General features: G+C 44.5%; 1 protein-coding gene across 7 annotated transcripts in view; it reads left to right on the top strand.

Annotated features, from left to right (window-relative positions):
- The window catches only part of CSRNP3 (cysteine and serine rich nuclear protein 3), a 146,179-nt gene that overhangs the window by 56,041 nt on the left and 64,724 nt on the right, over nucleotides 1-25,414 (top strand). For 3 of the 7 annotated variants that reach the window (XM_039495655.1, XM_039495654.1, XM_039495653.1), the window contains exon 2: nucleotides 5,528-5,617. The exons of the other annotated variants lie outside the window; for them this stretch is intronic. The gene's annotated coding sequence lies outside the window, so the exon portion shown is untranslated. The remainder of the gene's footprint in view (nucleotides 1-5,527; nucleotides 5,618-25,414) is intronic. 7 annotated transcript variants of the gene reach the window in all.

The raw sequence follows: 25,414 nt of genomic DNA, 5'->3' as shown, positions 1-25,414 counted from the left end.
GTCTGGTTGTGAGCCAATAAGTAAAATTCATGACCTTGAAGGGAAAGGGAGCCCTAGAAGTGGACAATGCCAGCTCTGCACCATGCTATCCCTTTCTTTCCCCTTCCCCACGGAAATCCATCTGGGGATGTCCCATAGGGTTCAGCCTCTGGCTGCACAAGGAGTCAGGAGGGGGTAAAATGATTAGGAGGGTACTCTCCAAAGCTGCTTCCCCCCAAAAAAGCTCTGCAGAGCATTTGTGTCTCCCTGAGTTTCCTCTTCCATACATGGGACTAACCTCACCAGGAGACAAACTGGCATTTAGACTTTTACTGGTGCATCCCGATAGCTTCCATTCCACAGGTTTTAAACTGTTTAATGGACATTTTTTGTAGATAAATGTAATTATAAATGTATATTAATAGACTGCTACCTATTTTACTGTTTATCTTAATGATAGTGTCTTTAATTTAAGAATTCCATTGTAAGGCCCTGTCTTCAAGTGCTTATAATTTTTTGCAGCATAAACTGTAACACTAAAAACAATGGGGTGAAATCCTGGCGCCACTGAAGTTAATAGGAGTTTTCCATTGATTTCAGCCTGTGTTATACAGATTTGTCAGCAATCTCACAGGCATCTGAGACTGGTCGGAGCTCATACCTGCCGCAGGCCACATCACTGCTGTAATTTATGCCAGGTGGAATGGACCTGGATCACTATAATGCGTGCACTGACCATGCTACCTCCTTCCCCCGGACAGCCCATTCTGCTGTGCTTCCTATGCAGAATGGGGGAGTAGGTGATGTAAAGCCTAGATCTGGGGAACCTTCAGGTGCCATCAGCATAAAGGATCTGGTTCTCTGTGTACACCTGTGCTTTACATAGGCACATGTAGCATGGGCCACATTAAAATTTGTCATTTACTCTTAGAAATCTTTAAACATTGTCATATTGATGATTCTTATTCTAAGCATAGGCAATATCAGTATTAGATTGTTTCGTATTCTAAATATATGTACCCAAATAAAAAACAACAACTTCCTGCCAAAAAGTTAAGGATGAACGTATGTTTCAAGGAATCCAGCTAATGAGACTCCCGCCCAATAAATAAATAAATAAATAAAATCATTAAAAATGCTGACCTCTTACAAAATCCCCAAAGTTAGAAAGTCTTGAAATGAAAGTTTAGGGAAATCTAACTGTTTTTCCACTGTCATATAAACCTTCATCAGTCACTGTCACACCACCCAATTTGCTCGTCTAGTGAATTGAGCATCCGAACACTTCAGTGAGGCATGCAATTATTATCTCCATTTCACAGATGAGGCACAGAAAGTCTAATTCCAGTCTTTTCAGAAGTGGTCTCTGATTTAGGTTTCCACAATTCTTAGTGCCTAACTTGAGAGACGTAGAGAGTAGTGGGTACTGAACACCCACAAAATCAGTCCTATGTGTCTCAGGCTAATAATGCAAAAATTGAGGCACTCAAAAATCAGAAGCTAGTTTTAAAACTTTTGGAATTAGCTTTTCTGTGCCTCATGTAGCCCATCTGTAAAATATAGGGATAATACTTCTTACCTCCCAGACTCTGACCATAAGATTACAATAACAGATGCTATTTTGCGATTAATACTACAGTGTTTTAGATTTGAGAACTATTTGACTTTCTGGTTAAATTCACCCAAGCATTTCCAAAATGAAAACTTGAGTCAGTAAGTGATTTCCCAGCAGACAGTTTCCATTATACTATTGCTATGTCATGACTGACTTTCTACTTTTTGCAGTTTCCATGACAACCATTTTGATTTTTGATCTGCAAAGAATAATAATGTATTGCTAAGAGGTGTAAAATATTTTTGGAACATGCTATTTCATCTAAGGAATAGAGCAAACACACCAGGGCAGTTTTCATTAATCAGTATTGTAATTGTAGAATCACTGTATAAATATGAATTCTTTGTTTATGACCAACTGCAGACCACGTCTGCTAATTTTCCAGATAGTATAAAACAAGGAAAATACTAGAAAATATTGAACCCTTATTACAATTGCGGAACATCTTTCTGGAAAGTAGTAATAATACTTGGAGGTTCTGAGGCATCTTTATTCTGAGTATCACAGAGGTATTATCATTCGTATGTTACAAATGAGAAATTAAAGCAGAGTAAGATTGTGATTTGCCCAAGGCCATGCACCGAGTCAATTTCACAGCCCATGTGACAATTTGGAGGCAGATAAAATGTTAGCAATATGGCAATCGAGGTAGATAAGTGGGTTTCTTGAGGTGAGGGGCAATAACAAAGAAAGATGAATTTTGGGGTACCAAGAGGAAGAAGGTGTAGGAGGAGTTCCTGGAGGAGCAGAGTAGGTGCTGGGGAGATGTAGCGATGAAGCCAATAGGAAGGTGGGAAGACAGCTTGTTGAGTGTATGGTCACCTCTGATGTGTGAAGAAGAGACTCCCTCACTCCCATGGAGGGAGGAGGAACTTGGCAAGCAGTGGCCCCATCTCCTTGGTAAGACCAAGGAGGTGGGAGTGGCAGATGTCACTTGGCAAACATTTCTGCCTGCAGAAGGTTTGAAAGTTGGCTGGTTGGTAAGCGAGGGAATGGAGGAGAGATGAGTGAGTGAACTAAATGACAATTGGCCAAGTTTCTTAGGTCAAAGAAATGTAATGCACCAAGAACATTGAAAATCCTTTGTTCACTGAGGATGACTCATTCTTTTTCACTTCAGAGATTTTGTGCAGAATCACGAGGAAGGATTGGGTGCAAACTGATGTAACCTGCAAATTCAGTGCTCCCAGAACATGTGCACATACACCACCCATTTTAAGTAACTTGAGAAACACTGCAGCAGTTAGTGTGTAAGCTAGTGTAAAGGCTGTATGAAGTAACTTTCTCCCTGATACTGTTGTCGTCTTGTTTCCTGCAAAGCAGTTAAGTAATTTCTCTTGTGTTCATCTGGTGTCAGCAACAGATTGCTCTGCATAAATGTTTTGCTGCTGATTGAGAAATAGTGTATAATAATAACAATTTTAAAAATTGCCATCCAATTCTAAATCTAGTAGTGTGATTGCCCTTTTCCAGAACAAAACCAGTCCCATTTATCAGATGTTTAGAGTTGAATGATCATATCATAGTATCCTTAATATGAAGTTACTAAGACTCGTGTTTTCAAAATGTACTTCTATTACTGAATGCTTTGGATTTTGGGTGCCCAAACCTGAGATACAGGCTGACTGGTGGATTTTTTAGAACGTCGGAAAATCAGGCCTTGTGTGTCTCATGTTGGGAACCTAGTAACTGAAGCACTTAACATTACTTAAGACTTTTGAAAATGTTGTCCTAATTTTTAGAGTGTTCTAGTGCAGAGCTGCATTTGATATGGGAAAACACTTGTTTTGGCTCTCTGTGATTTCAAGTGAGACACAGCTGTATTATTTGTAACCTTACCTATTTATCAAAGAAAGCAGCCATTGGCTATGGTCCGCTATGGAGCTATAGTTCAGCAATGGTTACTATGGAAACTAAATAAGTGACCTACATTTTACCAAAGACGGTGATAAAGTTTCTGTGTTGTGGGTTCCCCTCCACCTCATGGACATACACATTTTAAAATTAACTTTGATTGTTGTTATTTTTAACTTTATGTACACAGTTGGACCTAGCAAATACATTTAATTTAGTGTTTTTTTTCTATAGAGACAGGAGTGGAGGGGACACTAAAATCTTTGAGCTGATGCACCATTAAAACATTAAAGTATTACAAAAGAATAAAAATGTTGACTTTGCTGTCTCTCTTTTAATAGATTTGCAGGAAGAACATAACCACATTTCATTGATTACAGTGAGCATTCTTATAATACTGTATTTATATAGCTGCTAAATGTGAATGCTCTATAAGGCCTTACCATCAAATGGCCAAATCTTGCAAACACATGCGCTTGACTCTTTGGGGCCGCTCATGTTCATAATCTTACTCAAAGTCTGATGTATTGAGTCCTAAATAAACACCAGGGTTGAGATTGTGGTCTCACTGAAGTTAATGAGAGTTTTGCCATTGACTTCAGTGCAGCCAGGATTGCATCTCAGGTCAAGAGAAGATTAACACAGGGAATGTTTGGAGAAAGCAGTTCTCAAACTTCATTGGCACCATGACCCGCTTCTGAAAACAAAAATTCCTACAGGAGCCCAAGAGAGGGGACCGAAGCCTGAACCCCGCCGCTCCGGGCAGGGGGGGCAAATCCTGACCCCTACTGTCCCAGTCGGGGGGCCCAAAGCCCAAGGGCTTCAGCCCTGGGCAGGGGACCTGTAACTTGAGCCCTGCTACCCAGGGCTGAAGCTGAAGCCTAAGCCTCGCTGCACAGGGCTGAATGGTGGGGCTCAGGCTTCACCAAGTCTAATGCTAGCTCTGGCAATCTCATTAAAACGGGGTTGCGACCCACTTTGGGGTCCCAACCCACAGTTTAAGAACTGCTGGGTTGGGCAAAAGGTGAGGACAATTGGTTAAATTCAAAATCAAACTTAGGTAGAACTTTAATGGTGCACTGACCATGTGCTGGCCCTTTATACAGGGGTAAACACTCAGTAAGATTTAATGGGCAGTTACATGGTCATAAAGTTGGCTAGCATACGTATCTTAATGGTTATACTTTTTAAAAAAAATCATTATTAGCTATTGTGATTTGATTAGAACTATTACTTACAGGATACCTTGAACAAATGGGTTTTGAAAAGGATTTATTAAAATAGATTTTTAAGAAGAGAAGTTGCATTTATTCTTCTTCCACAATTTGATATTTGTTGTTGTTGTTGTTGTTGTTCAGGTAACTGATCTTTCATTACATCTCTCTGAGAAACTCAAAAAAGAGAAAAGCTTTGTTTAATATATGTTGACTGGAGTGTTCTAGGTTTTTCCAGATAAAGCGGAGTTGTGTGTTTCCAGACTGTACCTAGCATATCGTAACAGAAGTGGCTAATTTATGCAAAGGGAAAGCCTTCCCTTTCCGAGAATCAAACCCAGGCTATGGCTGTGAGAGCGCCACTGAATCCTGATCAGTAGACCACCAGGGAGAAGATACAAGGAAGTCCCTCTTTGTGCAGTGTTGTCATGAGCTGGAGAAGAGCATATGTAGAATGGCAAGGCAAAGGATAGACAGGATCAGATTAGTAACAGCAGTGTTCTCAAAAGTTCTAGATCTCTTTAACTATTCTCAGGTCAATTGTTCCTACAATGAAGTATTTTAAATTCTTAAATTTAAGTTAACTGCAATTCACATCCATATTATGTTAATATTTTATTTAAAATAATGTATATGACTTACTGATAGATGAGACTGACTCTCTTTTTTGGCAATTGTTTTCCTCACATGCTAGTTGATTTGATGCACAGATGAGGTGATTTGTGTGCTTGATTGAATAAGTATCCTGTTATAGCATGTGAGACATTACTAATAGAGTATTTAGAAATTTTAAAGGTTTCTTAACCAGTTGATGTTTGTTTGTATCATTTTGTCAGTAATGAGATATGAATTTCACTCTCTTAAGGAAAAATTAAGGCAGTATCTACAGACTGAAAACATGGTTTCAGCAGCCTAAAATCTCCTGAGAGAAACTGGAATTCTTTGAGATCACAAGGTCAGTAGTTAAGTAGTAGTTATTCATGTCCAGACGTACATACATTTATGTAGACCAAATTTAGTATAACTGTCTAAAACAGTTGGACCAGTTGCTGGTACAAAAGATAAAATTCTGTTTGAAAAGTCCGTAGAAGGTTTGTTTGTATGGTTAACACCAAACTGGTCACAAACATTATTTTGCTCCCCAAATGCAATTTTAAGTTTGGTGCTGTTTACAGCTGACAGTAGAAGCTGTTACAAGGTCAACACTTGCCATCAGTTTTAATTAGAACTAGATGAATACTGGAGGGAAAAAAAAATCCATGAATCTTCAGTCAGCTTTGCAAATGAATTCAGTTTTGCATACTTACACCCTTTTGTGTTAACTTTCTGCAAACATTTTAGCAGTTTAATTTTGTTGGCACATGTATTCATGGAAAATGAATTTTGAAGTTGTATGAAGAAATGTTTTCAGAAATTGTATTATAACCTAACATATGTAGACATTTATACTGAAGTTCATGCATGCTCATCCAGTCAAAGAACTGAAACAATATTGTGTGACTTATCTGATCCAAAACAATTAACTAACACTTCTGAAATATTGAGTACTCACAGAGAATTATTTTGAAATCAGTTCACGTAGTAAAAGTATCTCACTGAATAATTTAAAATATTGAATAAATTAGAGGAATTAATGATCTTCTCCTAGATATTTAATGATTATAAAAAGAGGATAAATTCACTGGATAAATTTTGTTGTAAATTATTTGTTCAGCTCTAGTCTTCTCACAACTACCACATAGCTCTCTTATTCTAAGTACAAGGAAAAACGGTGGTAATTTCCAATACCCCTGTGGAGTAGCTTTTAAAAAAGCTATATATAGATTTCAACTAGAAATAAAATGTACCTCATTTTCTTTGGCTTTTGATTATAATACCCACATGGGGAAGGGGAAGAGGGGGGAGAAACAGCTTTGTACTTGTTGAGAGATTTATCTTTATGCAATTTCTATCTTTAAGATGTGTGTTGGTTTTTAGAATACGTATTTTCAATTTTCAAATATTAAAAGTAAGATCCTGTGTATAGTGAAAGATAGAGTAAGAGACAAAAGTGTGTTTCAATAAGTTGAATCTAAAACATTGTGTTGGGTTTTGTTTGTGGGGAGAGGCTGGTCAATCTGGAGGAGGATTCAAACTGTGTGGAATTTACACTCATCTGAAATCATAATACATCTGGATTTTACTATTTTCAGAGCAAAAGTGAAGTCCAGTCTCAGTCACCTTTTGGATTTCAGAATCAGGCTGTACATGACAATGCAGGACACAGAATTGTCTTTTTAGGGTTCTGGTAACTTTTGCCTTCCCTTATTGACCTCAGTGGGAGTTTTAGATTGCAGAATCAGGATCTAAATATCTTCGGACTAGGACTCATTAGCAACTTATGCCAAATGTCAAAACAATAATTTTATAAGTGATATTGTATAAGTCTTCTTGGGTGATTGGGGGCACTGTGGGTCCTGGTTTTATGTTTTACCAGGTCTGGAGGAGGAAACTATCTGAATCAAATGCAAAGGGGATAAGTTTTGAATCAGGTGGGGAGGGGAGGACTAGATTAGGATAAGGAAATTGGTGAGCCTAGGACAGGGAAAGGATAAACTAGCAGTTGGTGGGTAGACGAGGACTGGGAGCCAGCTCAAAGAGCCCAGGACAGGGAACTGGGGTGATGGGGTCATGGGAAACTGGGACTGAAAGGAAGAAGAGAATAACTAAGACTGGGACTGGGACTAAGTTGGGCCAGGGGACTGTGACTGAGAGATGGAGATGTGAGACCGGAGGCTATGACTGGCTGAGCAAAGAGAGACTGGGACTGGGAGCTGGGGTTGAAGGGGATGCTGGAAATGGTTGCACAAGGATACTTGGGACTAAGAGCTGTAGGAGTGTGGGGAGACTGGGAGCTGGTGAGTGAGACAGGATGGGGTAGCGCTGAGATTGGCCTGCTGCGGGACTGGGACTGACTGGACACGGAGACTGGGAACCAGTATCCGGGATGGGGACAAAGAGGAAGGGGAGACAAGGAGCTGGGATGTTGGGAGATTACTGGCGCTGTCTGAGCAAATAATCTGGGACAAAGGGGTGGGACTGGAAGTGAGTGGAGGAGAAGGGGAAAAAAGGAACAGGATGGGGGATGACTGAAGGCAGGAGGCAGAGGAAAGGCAGATTAGATGAGGAGCCAGGAGGGGGAAATGGGATGAGGGGACAAGGAGTCAGGGTAGGGGAAACTGAGATTGATTGGGCAGAGAGATGGGCTGGGAGTGGTGGGAAAATACAATGAGTGGGGTGGTGAGACTGGGACTCAAACGGGGATCTTGCACACCACCTCATTACAAGCAGTATGGTCTCTCTTCAACATGTAGCCGTCGTGAAAGGAAATATAATTACTAGGCATAATTTTTCAAAAGGTCTGACATTATTTAGGAGCCTAAATCCCAATCAGTAAAACTTAGGGTCCTAAGTCACTTATGTGCTTTTGAAGATTGTACCCTAAGTGACCTGAAACACAGTCCCTGCCTCTCTGTAAGCAAAATAAAAAAAAAGATCTGAGCCCACAAAGATAACATAGTTATTCCTAAATAATAAAGAACCCACGGAACATGTCAGTAGTCTTGATCATTACTTGTTACACTGGTCTACAATTTTTGAGAAGTCGTCTGCTTCAGAGATAAAATGTGCTATTTATTATGTATTTTGATGTGCTGAATTCAAATATGACAATTAAAACAACTGGTTGGCTACTGTTTCTAAGATATTTAAGTTTTTACATTTTATGTCTATGTATATTGTGTAGATAGTAGAGTTTTAATCATAAATTGTAAACCTAGCTCTTTTCATGTGTTTATGGTTGCTTTACATGATAATATTTCACCTGTCCTGTTTATGTAACACTTTAAAAATCAGCAAAAGGGTTATATAAATAAAATTTATTATGAAACAAAAGGCAAAAAACTATTATGTACATAGTTTAGTCCTATTCAGTGTCTACTCGGCGCTTCTTGGCTTGTCTCATTGTATTCATTAAATGGAGCATCTCTTGTCACTGTCCAGCAATAGTCTGCAAGCATTGATGGGCTCCATTTGCCCTGATAGCGTTTCTCCATTGTTGCATTGTCCTGGTGAATAGCTCGCCGTGCTCGTCGCTCACTGCTCCACAGTTCGGTGGAAAAAAATCTAGGTGAGCGTGCAAAAAATGTATCTTTAGTGATATGTTGCAACCAAGGCTTTTGTATGCCTTGAGGAGGTTTTCCACCAATAACCTGTAGTTGTCTGCCTTGTTGTTTCCGAGAAAATTTATTGCCACTAACTGGAAGGCTTTCCATGCCGTCTTTTCCTTGCCACGCAGTGCATGGTCAAATGCATCATCTCAAAGAAGTTCACGAATCTGAGGACCAACAAAGACACCTTCCTTTATCTTAGCTTCACTTAACCTTGGAAATTTTCCATGGAGGTACTTGAAAGCTGCTTGTGTTTTGTCAATGGCCTTGACAAAGTTCTTCATCAGACCCAGCTTGATGTGTAAGGGTGGTAACAAAATCTTCCTTGATTCAACAAGTGGTGGATGCTGAACACTTTTCCTCCCAGGCTCCAATGACTGTCGGAGTGGCCAATCTTTCTTGATGTAGTGGGAATCTCTTGCACGACTATCCCATTCGCAGAGAAAACAGCAGTACTTTGTGTATCCAGTCTGCAGACCAAGCAAGAGAGCAACAACCTTCAAATCGCCACAAAGCTGCCACTGATGTTGGTCATAGTTTATGCACCTCAAAAGTTGTTTCATGTTGTCATAGGTTTCCTTCATATGGACTGCATGACCAACTGGAATTGATGGCAAAACATTGCCATTATGCAGTAAAACAGCTTTAAGACTCATCTTCGATGAATCAATGAACAGTCTCCACTCATCTGGATCGTGAACGATGTTGAGGGCTGCCATCACACCATCGATGTTGTTGCAGGCTACAAGATCACCTTCCATGAAGAAGAATGGGACAAGATCCTTTTGACGGTCATGGAACATGGAAACCCTAACATCACCTGCCAGGAGATTCCACTGCTGTAGTCTGGGGCCCAGCAGCTCTGCCTTACTCTTGGGTAGTTCCAAATCCCCGACAAGGTCATTCAGTTCACCTTGTGTTATGAGGTGTGGTTCAGAGGAGGAGGATGGGAGAAAATGTGAGTCCTGTGACATTGATGGTTCAGGACCAGAAGTTTCATCCTCTTCCTCATCTGACTTGAGTGAGAATGGTTCTGGTGCATCAGGAACCGGCAGTCCTTCTCCGTGGGGTACTGGGCGTATAGCTGATGGAATGTTTGGATAATGCACAGTCCACTTTTTCTTCTTTGACACACCTTTCCCAACTGGAGGCACCATGCAGAAGTAACAATTGCTGGTATGATCTGTTGGCTCTCTCCAAATCATTGGCACTGCAAAAGGCATAGATTTCCTTTTCCTGTTCAACCACTGGCGAAGATTTGTTGCACAAGTGTTGCAGCATATGTGTGGGGCCCACCTCTTGTCCTGATCTCCAATTTTGCAGCCAAAATAAAGGTGATAGGCTTTCTTAACCATAGTGGTTATACTGCGCTTTTGTGATGCAAAAGTCACTTCACCACAAACATAGCAGAAGTTATCTGCACTGTTCACACAAGTACGAGGCATCTCTGCTCACTTTGGCTAAACAGAAATGTGTCCCTTTGCAAAATCAAAAACTGACAAATAAGAGAGCACGACACTGTATGATTTCTAGAGCTGATATAGGGCAATTTGTTCAGCAGAATGATGTAAGCTTCGTTATGATTGCATCATCCATGACTTCTAGGAATAACATGATGCAATTCATATCATGTATGACACAATACCAGCTTCAGATTGCATCATTCATTGTTTTGCCTAAAAAGCAAGTACTGTCCAAACCCAGTCATAGATTTATTCATAGATCCAGTCAAAGATGTATTTTAGTCATTTCTGGTTTAAATTGAGATCCCTTCCCTTTATAACTCACTTATCCTCCGCTATTCCCAAGTCAAGGGTCATATATACTGACCCAATAGCATAACTTGAAAACTAGAGCCAATCAACAATTTTAAGCATAATTTTCGTTCTCAGTGACCCAGAATTAGTAAAGTTGGCCTACATTTATTTCAGAAGCATTTTGGCTGTAGAGCAGTGTTATCACTTGATCATTGCCTGTTAGGTTCACTCCCTCTGGGGCACCTGGCATTGGCCACTGTCAGTAGACAGGATACTGGGCTGGATGGACCTTTGGTCTGACCCAGTATGGCCATTCTTATGTCTTCAATATTCTCATATTTTTGTGATGGAGAAACTCTGATATAAATGGGTCTAGAAATTCTGGATGGTCATAAGACACTAAAAGCTAGTTATCTCCTGCTGCATGTTCCTGCTACATCTGTCATTGTCGTTCACTGTGGGATCTTGGCCTCTGTAATGTTACAGATACCTGATTTATTTTGGAGGAAGAAAAAAAATTCCTGTCCTTTAAGTCATTGGGACTGAGAAATTTCTGTAGAGAGATACCTTATTCAGTTTTGTGGAGTGTTTCCCACTCTCTTTGGAGCATCTTTCTCTTGTTTTTTGTCAAGAGAGATTTTCTCCTATATGCCTTTTTGGTGGCAGTTTTCCTGCTTTGGATCTTGTGTGATCATAGATAAGTTAATGCGTCAGGACAAACTGAAAAAAACAAGAATTTCATCCCCTAAATTTGTGCAGATTTTAGTGTTTTTGTCTTACAGATTGTTGTTTAAAGTAGTTTTAGATCCATTGCTTCTAGAACTCTCTTTTTAGAGGCCTCTGTGTTTCAGGCATCTCTCTTTGCTGCCTCCAAATCCCTTTTCTTCATCGGGGGTAACCTCTCTTCTCCACAGTATATGGAACCCCTCTGTGCCACAACAAGCTCCACTTCACTTCTCCCTGTGGATCAGCCCTCCTCAGAAATGTCAACAGTCATCACTGCCTTAATGGTATGTTAATCAAAGAGCAAGTGTAATCTCAGGTAGGCTTTGATGTATCAGGCAACTCCATTACTCCACTTTCGGAGTGGCTCCCTCATTTTGAAGGAGGCAGATCTGGATTTCTTTCAGTTTTGCAAGGAGGGACTCATGATAGAAATTTTTACTTATTTGAAAGATGTCAAAGATAGTTTTGATTAAACAGGTGTTGTCTTCACTCCACCTAAGAGGGAGTAATTGCTAGCTGATTATAATTCTGCTTCTGATTTCCATGGCCACGAACTCACATTGCAGGCTTTGGCTAAAATAAAAAAATAACTACAACAGCTTGAAAGGATTCAAGCATTCATAAGGATTCAGTAGATAAACAAAGATGAATGTGCACACTGTGCTACCCAAGTCTCAAGCTGATTTCCCTGTGGCTGCACCTATGCTCACAAAAATCTGATGCCTTTGCCATTAGTGCAGCTTCACCAGACATAACAACAATGGGAGCTGTAGTAGAGACAAGGTTCAGTTGGTTTTTTTTTTTAACCACCATGTCATCTAACCTTGCTCTGTTGTGGGCCTACAGCAAAATAGTTGCAACTATAAACTGCAGGGTAGTTGAACTGCACACCTCATATCCTATCAGCCGTAGAGATAAAGACTGATTGTCCACGTCAGACAGGACCTAATTTTACATGACAGTGGAATGTGACTAGATTTGAGTACTGTGAGCATAGCGGTATAAGTCAGTTCTGGGGCTTTTTAGATTACATATGGGCTGGGGCTGGTCTGTCTTCCAATATGTATTGAAAGGTATAGCTATGTACCTGAAGAAAATTCTGAAAAAACATCCATTCCTAATTATCTTTCAGTTTGGAGGGAGAATGGATGTTTCAGTGCAAGAGATTTTTCATTAGGAATCATAGAATAACAGAAACAGTTCTGGTTTTAAAATGTCTCATTTGGTAGCGCTGTCTCTAAGAGAAGATATATAGCCAGTAAGGAGAAGGTTTAAAGAAATGTGTGCATGTCCTGAAAGAAGAGAACAACCATTGCAGAGAATTGTCTCATAGTTTTAGGTGTTTATACATGTGGTTTGCATTCTTTCTCCTGGCTTTAATTTCATGCTAGTGAACTATCTTTACACTTCTAATATCAGTAGCACCCAAAAGAGGTCATATTGAATATGTCAAACACAAGTTAAAAATGGTGAATTAAAAATAATGGATCTTTAATTTATACAGTTAATATTACCCATAAAAATGCAAGAGTGAATTGGTTCCCAATCCTGCAAACATTTATGCACATACTTAGTTTTAAGATCCTGAATAATGCTATGGAAGTAAGCGTGTGTATGTTTCCCAGATCAGGGTTATAGCTGTACATATATTCTCTAATTTACTAGAATTTTGGAGGCAATATTCTCTCGTGTTTAAAACATGACACTGGGCACCAGGCGCCCTGATTGTATTACAGGCGCTGAAACAGTCTCTCTCCGAGAATTTCCCCGTTCAACAAGGCATCTAGGCATGTGAGTAAATTGAAAAACATGAGTAGCCCCATTGACTTTTTTGGGATTACTCATGCTTAAAGTTACACATGTGCACAAGTATCTTGCTGAATGTGGGATTTAATCTCCCTGAGCCAGGATTTAGGTGCCTAAAAATGCAGAGAGGTGCCTAGTGGGATTTTCAAAAGAGCCTGATCACCTAACTCCTGTTGAAATCAATAAGAGTGAGATGCCTAAACACATCTGAAAATCCGACCTATCTGGATCATTAGATGCCTAAACACCTTTAAAAATCTGGACCTCTGTTACTCAGTTTCTCCATCTGTAAAATGGAGATAAATATACTTACCCACCATCACAATACTTTGATGAAAAGTGCTGTAATTTGGTTGTTCAGTTCAGTGTTTAAGTAAATCCAGACACATTCCTGGTATTTCTAATCCATCAAGTGTACCCAACAGCTCTTCTATTTCTTTATTTAGGCTTCCCTACCTAGCAGTCTAATGAGGTCAGAAAGGTCAAAACAGACAAGCAGGAAAGGTCACAATGGCTTACACATGCATCCTTTTCTGTAGGCTGATAGCATACTAGGAACGGGGGAAATTATACTGTTTGGATTGTGCAGCAAAATAATGACATGACCAATTTGACAAGTAAGTAGCCTTCGTTACCCTTTCCCACAGAATGTACTTCTATGACTTTCACAATTAGCAGAGATGATCTTTGAGAGAAGAAATAAGTGGTTTTTAACTAATTCATGTAAATTAAAATAATTTTTAGCTTTTTAATTTATCTGCTCCAGGGAATTTTTTTTAACTTATCTTGGCAAGATATCACCGTATATTCAAAGAAATGATACATTTCCATCCCACTCCCTCCTGTTACTTAGACATAAATAAAACTGGCGTGTGTAAAACTGGCATTAAGCTTAAATGTGCAGGCTTCATACTGAAATCCACATATTTTTTATAGTAATGCAAAAGAATTCATGACTTCTCTCCTTGTCTCTATTTTTGGCTAGTTTGCCTTTCCAGTAAGAGTGATTATTAGGGATCCTTCGTATAGCCCCTTTCATCTGAGGATCTCAAATCACTCAATGTATTTTAATTAGCTAAGCATAAGACCACAACAGTGACCTAGGTAACAGTGGGTGGTGGTATTTGCCATTTTACAGTTGGCAGAACTAGGGTACAGAGAAGTTAGTGACTTGCTAAAGGTCAGACAACAAGTCAGTCATTAAAGACAGGAACAGAATCGGCTCCCAAGCCCACTCAATAAGCTTCCTCCCTTTTATACTCAGCAGTAATATTTTGAACTGTAAACACTGTTAAAGTGTTAAGGAAATCTGTGTAACAAAAATAAATATTGTGCTGGGATTCACAGTAAAGGCATGGCCCATGCTCTATGGTTCAAAACTTGTTTGCAAGAATACTTAACACAGTTCTCAACCTCCATTTCCCAATCCCATTTTCTTTCAGAATTTAATGTGTTAGAATGACCGTGTAATTCTCTTGACACATACTACAAGGAATTATTGAAACATACTTGTTCTCTCCAAACTTTACTGAGTGGCATGAACCAAAGATTCAATGCCTTGACCCCACTATCTTAGTTTCTTTTTGTCAAAATCAGAGCACAATACCAAATTATGCATAAAAAGGATTTGTCCCCACCTTTACCCATTTAACATAAAGATTACTGTCATATGGTTATGAGAGACATTGAGCCAGATCCTCAGCTACTATAAACTGACATAGCTCCATCTAATTTGATTTATACCTGCTTAGGATCTACTGTAGTTCATTGAGTTAATGATCTGGGATCAAATTAACTTGTCAGTCCTTTGCTTCTTGAATATGCCCTTTTTACATTCACAGTGAAATTTGACTCTCACATTTCAGTTTTTCTGGTATGCTCTGAAGTACACACACTGAAAATGTGTTAATATTGCCGTAACACTGCACAGTGATAAAATGCTCACGTGATTTTACAAGCATGTTGGTTTAGTCTGCCAGACACAAGTTATAGCCTTGCTTAACTAGAACCTGTAATTCTCTTGAAAACTCTATTATGAACATCGTTTCGCTTAAAGTTGCATTTTTCAAGAACGTAACTACAAGGTTAAGCAAGGAGTTCCTATAGAGTGGCAGGAACTGTTCTCTGCAAGCGCCTGAGGGGAGTTGTATGCACAATGCATGTGTCTTTCTATCACTTCATGTGTTCACTAACCCTGTCCTATTTTAAGTCCTTGGCAAATCTCCTATTGGGTTCAGTGGAACAGGATCAAGTCTAATCAACATAGGGGAGAGGAGGAACTTTCTGACAAACACATACCATCACAGAGATGAGTTTTTACTGAGATTTAGTATTCTGTAGTTCCTGCTACAGGTCCCTCTTGACATGAGTTCACTAAGCAGTAAAGATTATGTTTACAAGGGAAGACAGGATTAAACAGAAATACTGTGAAAAGGAAAAACAATACAATGATAAGATGGGAGAAGATGCTATTCTATAAAGCCACAGCCAATGAGCAGGAGCATAGCACTCTGTAGTGAACTTTGGCACTGTCTGCAACAAGGATTTACCATCAAAATCTGTGTGTGTGCATGCAGAGGCACTGGGAAACAGAGGCGAGAATCTAAAGTGTGTAGACTTTCTGTGGGGATTATTATTTTCTGTATTTTATTATTATCTATGGTGACCTTGCAAGTCATAAGGAGGATGAAAGGTTGCATCAGACAGGCTTTTATGGTTTTTCATGATGGTTACTTAGTACAGTTTTCACTGTATTCATCATAAATGATGTTTTGGTAGGCTTGATTCTGTGCTCCTTTACACCACTGTAATGCCCTCTAATTCAATGTAGTCTGCCTAGATTTACACCAATGTAGAGATCAGAACTGGTTCTTTTGTCTACAGTTTGTAATTTTCTGGTACCAAGCTTCTGACAGCACAAACAATGCATTAGATTTTTGGTAAGTGATGTAGCCACTCTATCATGGCAACATTGTCCAGAGATGTCAAATGTATCTATTCACCACCAAGATGATAAAGAAGGCAGTCCTTAACCAGATGTTCTTGAGCTCTACAGGGATAGGACAGAGAGCTCAAGAAGCCGCAACTGTGAAGATGTTATTTAAGCCACCCGGATCACAATGTATCCTATTATAACAAAGAAGGATCTTTCCGTTCATATGGTGGTTCTGAGCTATGTGAGACCTGATCCAGAGAGACTAGGGATGCAGTTCTGAGTTGTCTGTCTGCCAAGAAATGCACCATCAATCCAAAATGTAGTCCTGAAACACTAGTTGCCACTGTTCCTTAGAAAGGTAGTGTCTGATGTAATGTCTGAGAGGTTCAACTATTTTAGAGCTGGGACATCTTGATTTTAGCTGGTGTTTTTGATGTGACTTGGAGCGGAAATTGTGAACTAAGCTGTCTTGATAGTTGGTTGCACAAATAATGCGATCATGGCCCTGCCTTCATGCCTAATCTGGTTTGTAATGTACTTTTTTAATATTAAAAGTACTTCTGGTTAACAATATTTCATTACTGCATTGTGCAAATATCACTCTCGTTAATATCCTCATTCCTCAACCTGCCCTTCCCCTTTGTAAATATCACTGTGCTGTTGATAAAACACCCTTACAGGGCTAATACATTTTATATAAACAGAAAAACTAAGACACTGAATGAGAGAGGACAATATGGATTAATTTTATGTTTTATATAGAATAGATGCTTGTTAATAGCAACAGATCAGTGCCCTTTTGCTATGTTGCTCTTATGCAGCTGTTGCTGTTATGGGGAGAGTCATCTGACCAAAGGCAGCCTGCAGTACACACTGACAATGTATAATGATAACAGTGTGATGTATGTTTATTATTATTGCTACTGTATTACATTAGCATAGGTACTATACATTTAAAACATGTGCTCTGTTCTGCATTTGTAGCCTACTACCATATTGTATAAAGAAAGCGATATTAATAGTTAGTGTTATAAAAGTATCAAGTTTTATTTTTATGTTTTAAAAACAAACATCAACCATGACAATAAACACAACCTCTTGCTCTTACTTGTAAAAAATTTTTATACTTGCACTTAATTGTCATACTTTGTATGCCCTAGATAAGCACGTATGCTAGGCAAATAAATAATACTGTAATAACATAAATTTAAGTATTATTCCATATCAAGATGTATTCTATTTATACAGTGAGTATTAATTTGTAAATTAATTAAGAATGGATAAACTCACTCATTTTGGGTGAAAGAACTCTGTTAATTGGCTCTGCTTTTTCTGAGTCACAATTTTGTTTTGCAGATAGGATTCAGTGTCCCAAAGAGACCTGTAGACCCTATCACCAAGTCCCTCTAGCTGTGAAAAGTGCCTACTTGTGTTCAAAGCCTTCAACAGCTCGGAGTTTGTCAGAGGGGGAACTTCATCAAAATCACCCTCACTCTCTTGATTATCCTCTTGATTATGATATGTTTCATCAACACAAGCTCATTTCTCTGGCCCTGCAGCAGCTGCAGCACTCAGTAATTTCTCATGGCTTACCTCTCCGAAAGTGAGTGTAGTGAGGCGACGACCCACCAGCGTGGTGCCTCCTGCTGGTCGTCCTGAGAATTAGCTCTCTAGCTCCGGAGCGCCCTCTGTTGGCCGACGTCCCGCCTTCTGCTGGCCCCCGTGTCCCTCCCTGACCTCAGTGCCCCTTTCATCGAGGTTCTGCCCACCGCAGTACCCCCGCAGTCTCTGGGTCTCCCCTCCCGGGGGAGCCCCCAACCCTCTATCCCACCTTGTCTCAGTGGCTACTGTGAGTCGTCATGTAGCCTCTGCTCACTGGGGTGGACTGCAGTCTGTAAACCACTCATCATCGGCAAGGGGAAATCTTAGATTTCCAGAAAGCCTTTGACAAGGTCCCTCACCAAAGGCTCTTACGTAAATTAAGCTGTCATGGGATAAAAGGAAAGGTCCTTTCATGGATTGAGAACTGGTTAAAGGACAGGAAACAAAGGGTAGGAATTAATGGTAAATTCTCAGAATGGAGAGGGGTAACTAGTGGTGTTCCCCAAGGGTCAGTCCTGGGACCAATCCTATTCAATTTATTCATAAATGATCTGGAGAAAGGGGTAAACAGTGAGGTGGCAAAGTTTGCAGATGATACTAAACTACTCAAGATAGTTAAGACCAAAGCAGATTGTGAAGAACTTCAAAAAGATCTCACAAAACTAAGTGATTGGGCAACAAAATGGCAAATGAAATTTAATGTGGATAAATGTAAAGTAATGCACATTGGAAAAAATAACCCCAACTATACATACAACATGATGGGGGCTAATTTAGCTACAACGAGTCAGGAAAAAGTTATCGTGGATAGTTCTCTAAAGATGTCCACGCAGTGTGCAGAGGCGGTCAAAAAAGCAAACAGGATGTTAGGAATCATTAAAAAGGGGATAGAGAATAAGACTGAGAATATATTATTGCCCTTATATAAATCCATGGTACGCCCACATCTCGAATACTGTGTACAGATGTGGTCTCCTCACCTCAAAAAAGATATTCTAGCACTAGAAAAGGTTCAGAAAAGAGCAACTAAAATGATTAGGGGTTTAGAGAGGGTCCCATATGAGGAAAGATTAAAGAGGCTAGGACTCTTCAGTTTGGAAAAGAGAAGACTAAGGGGGGACATGATAGAGGTATATAAAATCATGAGTGATGTTGAGAAAGTGGATAAGGAAAAGTTATTTACTTATTCCCATAATACAAGAACTAGGGGTCACCAAATGAAATTAATAGGCAGCAGGTTTAAAACAAATAAAAGGAAGTTCTTCTTCATGCAGTGCACAGTCAACTTGTGGAACTCCTTACCTGAGGAGGTTGTGAAGGCTAGGACTATAACAGTGTTTAAAAGGGGACTGGATAAATTCATGGTGGCTAAGTCCATAAATGGCTATTAGCCAGGATGGGTAAGAATGGTGTCCCTAGCCTCTGTTCGTCAGAAGATGGAGATGGATGGCAGGAGAGAGATCACTTGATCATTGCCTGTTAGGTTCACTCCCTCAGGGGCACCTGGCATTGGCCACTGTCGGTAGACAGATACTGGGCTAGATGGACCTTTGGTCTGACCCGGTACGGCCTTTCTTATGTTCTTATGTTATGTTCTTAAGGGGGTTTAGACCTGCCGCCTTTGCCTAACCCTGGGCTGCACCTCTGCAACCCCAGTACCTGCTTTGGGCCTTTAGCAAGGCCTGCAGACTTGGGAATTGTCAGGCTGGAGCTCCCCAGCTCCTTTGCCTTTCCCCAGCCCTGCTCTACCTCAGGCACCCTGCTCAGCTCCCAGGCAGCCAAGTCCTTCTCTCTCCACCTCTAGAGAGAGACTGCCTGAGCTGCTGCCTCACAGCCCTTTTATAGGGCCAGCTGTGGCCTGATTGGGGAGCAGTCACAGCTAGGGCTATGCCCCAATCAGCCTACTCTATTGGCTCCCCGGAGCAGCCCTTTCCCAGGGCTGTTTTAACCCCTTCGGTGCCAGAGTGGGGTAACCACCCCGCTACAGTGAGCAAATCCTTATCCACAACCACAGCAGCTACTAAGTTCTCTTTTTCCATGTTGACAAAAGGGGAACTTCTTCAGGGGGTCATCAAACTCTTCAATATCCTCGGCTTGCACACCTTCCACTGATACTAGAAATTTACCTTTCCTGAAACAGTTGGAAATTGTTGTTGTTGGCTTTACATCTTGCCATGCCTCAGCAACAAGATGAATGCAATCTAGCAAATATACAGTTTTCAGGACTTTCTGAACATCTGTGTTGGAATCCACATCAAGAACAACAATAATCCAGTGTGCAACTTTTGATTGGTAATGTCCCTTCATGTTCTTAATCACACCTTGTTCCATAGATTGCATCAAAGATGTACTGTTATGGGGTAAGAATTCAAGCTGAATGCCAGTGAAAACCATTCCTTGGGGATGTGGGAGCAGTTTTTCTTCGAGTGATTGCTCCTATGCATTCCAGTCAGGTGTGCGCGCCGTGCGTGCACGGCTCTTCGGAACATTTTTACCCTAGCAACTCCGGCGGGCTGGCTGGCGCCCCCTGGAGTGGCGCCGCTATGGTGCCTGTTATATACCCCAGCCGGCCCGTCCGCTCCTCAGTTCCTTCTTACCGCCCGTGACGGCCAGTTGGAACTGTGGAGTGCTCTCTGTCCTCCACAACCCTAGCTCTCGCTACTTTTATGTACATAGTTTTTTCATTACTTAGTGTAGATAGTTTGTTCAGTTAGTTAGATAGTTTTAGGATAAGGATAAGGGGGGTTTTCCCCCCCTTTTCCTCTACCGGTGCGGGCTCATGCCTAAGGCACCGGGCTTTAAGCCCTGCGCATCTTGCCAGCAGCATATGCCGGTCGGGGATCCGCACGACTCCTGTCTCCGTTGCCTCGGGGAGAGTCACAGGACAGATAAGTGCCCTATCTGTTCGGCATTTAAGCCCCGGACGCGTAAGGAGCGGGACATTCGCCTGAAGCAGCTCCTGATGGAGGCATCGCTCCAGCCCCCGGCACCGACCGCGCCGGCACCGACCGCTCCGGCACCGAGGCTCCTCGACCTCAGCCAGCGGCACCGGCGACCCGGCACCGCTCCCTCTCGCCTTCCAGGAAGCGTAAGCCGGTGAAGGCAGCTGCAAAGACCCACGCTCAGGGTCAAGAAGCCCAGCCAATACCACCACCTACGGTACCGGCTGTGACCGTGCACAGGACGTGCACCGTGCCGTTGCCTCCGGCGCCGCAAGGGCCGTCGAGTCCAGCACCGCCATGCTCCCCGGCGCCGACCGCGGTTGAGCTGCAGCTGCCATCCACGCCTGAGACTTTCTCAACGGCGCGGGAGCTCATAGAGCTCACAGAGGCACCGAGCCTCCGGCCCCCGGCACCGCCGGTGCGGGCTGTTGTATCGGCGGGAAAGCCGGTGATGATGACTCGGCCCCCTTCTCTGGACGGACGGCACAGATGGCGCTCCCGGTCCCGGTCTCGTTCCCGGTCCCGACGAAGGTCACCGTCCCGCCGCTCAAGATCCCGGCACCGCTCACCATCGCGGTACCGGTCGCCGTCTCGACGCCGGTCGCAGTCCCGGTACCGTTCAACATCGCGGTACCGGTCGCACTCCCGGCGTCGCTCCAGGTCCCGATCGCCTTCGCGTCGGCACCGATGGAGGTCCGCTTCCCGGTACCGTGCCCGGCACCGTGACTCTCGCAGCCGCTCCCAGCACCGCCGGTCCAGATCTTGGTCGAGCTCCCGGCACCGGTCGAGCTCCCGGCACCGCGGCGGACGTTGGTCTCGGTCACCATCCCGGTACTGTGATGACCGGCACCGATCCTCGGCACCGTCCAGGGACAGGCTGCCACTTTCGACGGCGCAGTCCATCAGCGCCTCTGCACCCTGTTGGCCATCTCGCCCCGCGTCGGTCGCGTCCGGGGCAGGCAGCAATGGGCACCTCCCGCCTGCTCCACATGGTCAACCTCAGGGTGCACAGCAGTGGGGCTTCTGGGTCCCCTGGGCCCATTACGAGACTCAGGGGGTGCCTGTCCCCCCCAAGGGCCCCTGCCTCCGAGTGCAGGGTACCAGAGGCCACCTTAAGTAGACCGCCCCCTTCGCCACCGGGTTCGGTTTCGATACCGCCTGACCCCCAGAGGCATTCTCAGCCCGAGCCAGCCGCCCAACCGTTAGAAGATCCATCTACGGAGGCTGTAGTCCAGGGCTTATCCTCGTCGTCGTCTCCAGACGAGGCGGTGGCCGGAGCATCTGCCACAGATCCGCCACCAATAGACTTGAGGACCCACCAAGACCTGCTTCGCCGCGTGGCAAAGGCCATCGATCTCCCCGTGGCGGAGGTCCAGGAGGACGAGGACCCAGTGACGAACGTCATTGGAGCGGAGGCTCCAGTACGGGTGGCCTTACCATTCATCCGTATGATCCAAAAGAACGCCACGACAATCTGGCAGTCACCGGCGTCCGTCCCTCCTACTGCCCGCGGGGTCGAGCGAAAATACTCCGTCCCCCCCACGGGATATGAGTATTTGTATACTCACCTGGCCCCAGACTCGTTGGTCGTACAGTCGGTCAACGACAGGGAGAGGCATGGTCAGCCCGCCCCAGCGCCAAAGTCTAAGGAGGCGAGGCGGATGGATCTGTTGGGTCGCAAGGTCTACTCTGCTGGCGGTCTGCAACTTCGGATCGCTCTCCTCGCCAGGTACACCTATGACATCATGGTGTCCCTGGCGAAGTTTACAGAACTGCTCCCAACAGCCTCCCGCCAGGAGTTCTCGGCGCTGTTGGACGAAGGGAAAAAATCTTCCAGGTCCTCCATCCAGGCCGCTCTTGACTCCGCGGACTCGGGAGCAAGGACCCTGGCCTCAGGAGTGACTATGAGGCGCATCTCCTGGCTGCAGTCCTCCACCCTACCACCGGAGGTGCAGTACACGCTGCAGGACCTGCCTTTTGATACTCAGGGCCTGTTCTCGGAAAAAACTGATTCCTGGATCCAGACCCTGAAGGACGGTCGCATAGCCATCCGCACTCTCGGGATGCATACACCGGCAACACAGCGCAGGTCCTTCAGGCAGCAACCCTCCCGGTCTTTCACCCAGCCACGGTACCATCCCTACAACACCAGGCGGCCTGGCCTAAATCGCCGTCGACCATCCGGCAACAGACGCAACCAGGCCCAGGCCCCTTCCAAGGCCCCTCAAGGGTCCACCAGGCCTTTTGATGGGACGCCCGAGGACGGCCGATCACTCTCCTTACCGGATCCTACCCTTTTGTTTTACAACCGCCTTTCCCATTTCTTTTCGGCGTGGTCCCAAATAACAACGGACAACTGGGTGCTTCAAACAGTCCAGTCAGGATACCGCCTTCAGTTTGTTTCGCCCCCCCCTTCCCACCCACCCTCCCTGTCCCTCTTCAGGGACCCCTCTCACGAGCAACTCCTCTTACAAGAGGTCCAGACTTTGTTGAGCGTGGGTGCCATAGAGGCAGTGCCTCAAGACAGGCGGGGCCGGGGATTCTATTCCCGTTATTTTCTCATCCCCAAAGCGAAAGGAGGGCTACGTCCTATCCTGGACCTTCGAGAGCTGAACAAATATCTGCTCAAGCCCAAGTTTCGCATGGTCACCCTGGGGACCATCATTCCCTCTCTGGATCCGGGAGACTGGTTTGCCGCCCTCGACATGAAGGACGCGTACTTCCATGTCGCGATCTACCCTCCCCATCGACGCTATCTAAGTTTCATGGTGAACAACGCACACTACCAGTTCGCAGTGTTGCCATTCGGCCTATCCACCGCACCGAGGGTGTTTACCAAGTGCATGGCAGTGGTTGCTGCAGCCCTCTGCCGTCGTCAGATACACGTCTACCCGTATCTCGACGACTGGCTGGTTCGCGGAACGTCTCGGCGGCTGGTAATGGACCAGATGACAGAAATCCTGTCTCTATTTCAACGGCTCGGTCTTCTCATCAATGCCGAGAAGTCTTCCTTAATTCCGTCGCAGCGGGTGGAGTTCATTGGAGCGGTTCTCGACTCCAAGTTGGCCAGGGCCTGCCTACCGCGCTCTCGGCACCAGACACTGGTCTCCATCATTCGAGACCTCGTCACCTTTCCTACCACGACGGTGCGATCCTGCCTCCGCCTCCTGGGCCACATGGCATCCTGTACGTATGTCACACAGACGCGGCTCCACCTTCGCCCGTTCCAGTCCTGGCTAGCGTCGGTGTACCGCCCGCATCGAGACCCGGTCGACATGGTGGTCACGGTCACCAAGCCAACCCTCGAGTCCCTCAGCTGGTGGCTAGACCCAGACGTCGTGTGTGCGGGAGTCCCGTTCCACCCTCCTCGCCCATCTGCCACTCTGACCACGGATGCCTCAGCGCTCGGCTGGGGGGCTCACCTGGGCGACCTTCACACCCAAGGTCTTTGGTCACCCCAAGAGCTCGCTCTGCACATCAACATCCGCGAGCTGCGAGTGATCCGTTTGGCGTGTCACACCTTCCGCACCCGCCTGCAGGGCCGCTGCGTGACAGTGTTCACGGACAACACGACAGCGATGTTCTACGTGAACAAGCAGGGCGGAGCCCGCTCCTCCCTCCTCTGCAAGGAAGCGCTGCTCCTGTGGGACTTCTGCGTGACCCACTCAATTCACCTGGAAGCGCCCTTTCTTCCGGGAGTGCAGAACACGCTGGCCGACCATCTCAGCAGGTCGTTCCTCTCCCACGAGTGGTCCCTCCGTCCAGATGTCGTGCACACAATCTTCCGGAGGTGGGGGTTTCCCCAAATAGACCTATTTGCCTCCAAGGAGAACAGGAAGTGCCACCTGTTTTGCTCATTCCGGGGTCACTCGCCAGGCTCCCTGTCGGACGCCTTCCTTTACTCCTGGAAGGATCACCTCCTCTACGCCTTCCCTCCGTTCCCGCTCATACACCGAGTGCTACAGAAGCTGCGGAGGGACAGAGCCCACGTCATACTCGTCGCTCCGGCCTGGCCGAGGCAGCACTGGTACACCCTGCTGCTCGAGCTCTCCGTTTGGGATCCCATCCCCCTTCCGTTGTGGCCGGACCTCATCATGCAGGACTTCGGCAGACTCCACCATCCGAACCTGCAGTCCCTCCATCTTACAGCTTGGTACCTGCGTGGTTGACCCACGCGGAGAGGGACTGTTCGGCGGCGGTACAGCAAGTCCTGCTAGAGAGTAGAAAGCCTTCCACTCGCTCCACCTACCTTGCGAAATGGAAGCGGTTCGCGCTCTGGTGTGACCAACGATGCCTCAATCCCTTCGTAGTCCCTGTCCCTACCATCCTGGACTACCTCTGGTACCTTAAGGAGCAAGGTCTGGCGGTCGCCGCCTTGTGGGTACACCTGGCAGCAGTGTCCGCCTTTCGTCCACCTACGGGAGGTCGGTCCGTCTTCTCCAACCAGATGGTTTCCCGCTTCCTTAAAGGCCTGGACCACTTGTACCCGCCCGTGCGGCGTCCTGCCCCGACCTGGGATTTGAACCTCGTTCTGGCCAAGCTTATGGACCACCCTTCGAGCTTCTAGCCACGTGCTCTCTGCTCTACCTCTCCTGGAAGACAGCCTTCCTCATCGCAATTACATCAGCGAGATGAGTCTCTGAGATCCGTGCTCTAACGGTTGGTCCACCATACACCGTCTTCCACGGAGACAAGGTACAGCTTCGACCACACCCGGCCTTCCTCCCTAAGGTGGTGTCGGCCTTCCACCTCAACCAGGAGATCTTCCTCCCGGTC

This window comes from Mauremys reevesii, linkage group 11 (genome assembly GCF_016161935.1).
Source record: "Mauremys reevesii isolate NIE-2019 linkage group 11, ASM1616193v1, whole genome shotgun sequence".
Taxonomy (NCBI): Eukaryota; Metazoa; Chordata; order Testudines; family Geoemydidae; genus Mauremys; species Mauremys reevesii.
The sequence above is the reverse complement of the archived record's forward strand: the minus strand, read 5'-3'. Positions and strand labels throughout refer to the sequence as shown.